We start from the raw sequence: 1,974 nt of genomic DNA, 5'->3' as shown, positions 1-1,974 counted from the left end.
ATTAGGGGGAGACCCCAAAGAGGGCTCACCCCATTAATTAGGGGTGCCCGGCCCTATAGGGGGGTCTCACCCCATTAATTAGGGGGTTCTCAGCCCTATAGGGGGGTCTGACCCCATTAATTAAGGGATGCCCGGCCCTATAGGGGGGTCTCACCCCATTAATTAGGGGGTGCCCGGCCCTATAGGGGGTCTCACCCCATTAATTAGGGATGCCCGGCCCTATAGGGGGGTCTCACCCCACTAATTGTGGGATGCTCGACCCTATAAGGGTCTGACCCCATTAATTAGGGGGTTCTCAGCCCTATAGGGGGGTCTGACCCCATTAATTAGGGGATGCTCAGCTCTATGAACGGACCCCAAATGGGTCTCACCCCACTAACTATGGGATGCCCAGCCCTATAAGGGTCTCACCCCACTAATTATGGGATTCCCAGCCCCACAGAGGGGTCTCACCCCCTTAATTTTTGGGGTGCACAACCCTATAAACAGACCCCAGAGAGCATTCACCCCATTAATTAGGGGTTCCCAGCCCTATAGGGGGGGTCTCACCCCATTAATTTTGGGATGCTCAGCCCTATATGGAGACCCCAAAGGGGTCTCACCCCACTAATTAAAGGGTTCCCATCCCTACAGGGGGGGTCTCACCCCATTAATTAGGGGTGCCTGGCCCTATAGGGGGGTCTCACCCCATTAATTATGGGATTCCCAGCCCCACAGAGGGGTCTGACCCCATTAATTTTGGGATGTTCAGCCCTATATGGAGACCCCAAAGTGGTGTCACCCCATTAATTAGAGGTGCCTGGCCCTATAGAGGGGTCTCACTCCACTAATTGGGGGGTTCCCAGCCCTATAGGGGGTCTCACCCAATTAATTAGGGATGCCCGGCCCTATAGGGGGTCTCACCCCATTCATTAGGGATGCCCGGCCCTATAGGGGGGTCTCACCCCATTTAATTAGGGATGCCCGGTCCTATAGGGGGTCTCACCCCATTAATTAGGGATGCCCGGGGCCCTATAGGGGGGTCTCACCCCATTAATTAGGGATGCCCGGCCCTATAGGGGGGTCTCACCTCATTAATTAGGGATGCCCGGCCCTATAAGCGTCTCACCCCATTAATTATGGGGTGCCCGGCCCTATAAGGGTCTCACCCCATTAATTAATGGATTCCTGGCCCTATAGGGGGTCTCACCCCATTAATTAGGGATGCCCGGCCCTATAGGGGGGTCTCACCCCATTTATTATGGGGTGCCCGCCCCTATAGGGGGTCTCACCCCATTAATTAGGGATGCCCGGCCCTATAGGGGGGTCTCACCCCACTAACTCTGGGATGCCCGGCCCTATAAGGGTCTCACCCCATTAATCAGGGGGTTCCCAGCCCTACAGCCGGCTCTGACCCCACTAATTAAGCGCTTCCCGGCCCTATAGGTGGATCTGTCCCCCCGTTAATTTTGGGGTGGGCCCCTCCCCCCCCATCCCCCCCCGGCCCCCATTCCCGACCCCAAACGCCGCTCGCCATCCCATAATTTCCCCGGGAACTCACCGTACATGGCCCCGGCTGCGCTCCCGGCCCTATTCCCGGCTCGAGCCCACCGGGACCGGGAAAGGGGGGGGGGAAGGGGCGGGAATTCGGGAAGGGAGGGCGGGAATTCGGGAAGGGAGGGCGGGAATTTGGGGAGGGAGGGGCGGGGATTCGGGGAGGGGGCGGAGCTTCCCGTGAGCCACGCCCCCTCGAGCCACGCCCCCTTCGCCCATTTTTATTTTGATTTTTATTTTGATTTATTTTTTTCCCCCGATGGATATCGGGAATCGCGGGAAAGGATTCCCAAAAACCCTCTTGGGGAAGGGGTGGGGACGCTCGGGGATTTTTGGGGGGGCGAGCGGGGAAACCCCCCCCCACCCTCGGGGCCCTAAAAGGGGTTGGGGGGTCTTAAATTCGACCCTAAAAGGGGTTGGGGGGGCCCTAAAAGGGGCTGG

Source organism: Empidonax traillii, unplaced genomic scaffold (genome assembly GCF_003031625.1).
Source record: "Empidonax traillii isolate 1590-97213 ecotype Southwest subspecies unplaced genomic scaffold, ASM303162v1 scaffold2729:size26980, whole genome shotgun sequence".
In the NCBI taxonomy this organism is placed as follows: Eukaryota; Metazoa; Chordata; class Aves; order Passeriformes; family Tyrannidae; genus Empidonax; species Empidonax traillii.
This window is presented reverse-complemented; position numbering follows the sequence as displayed.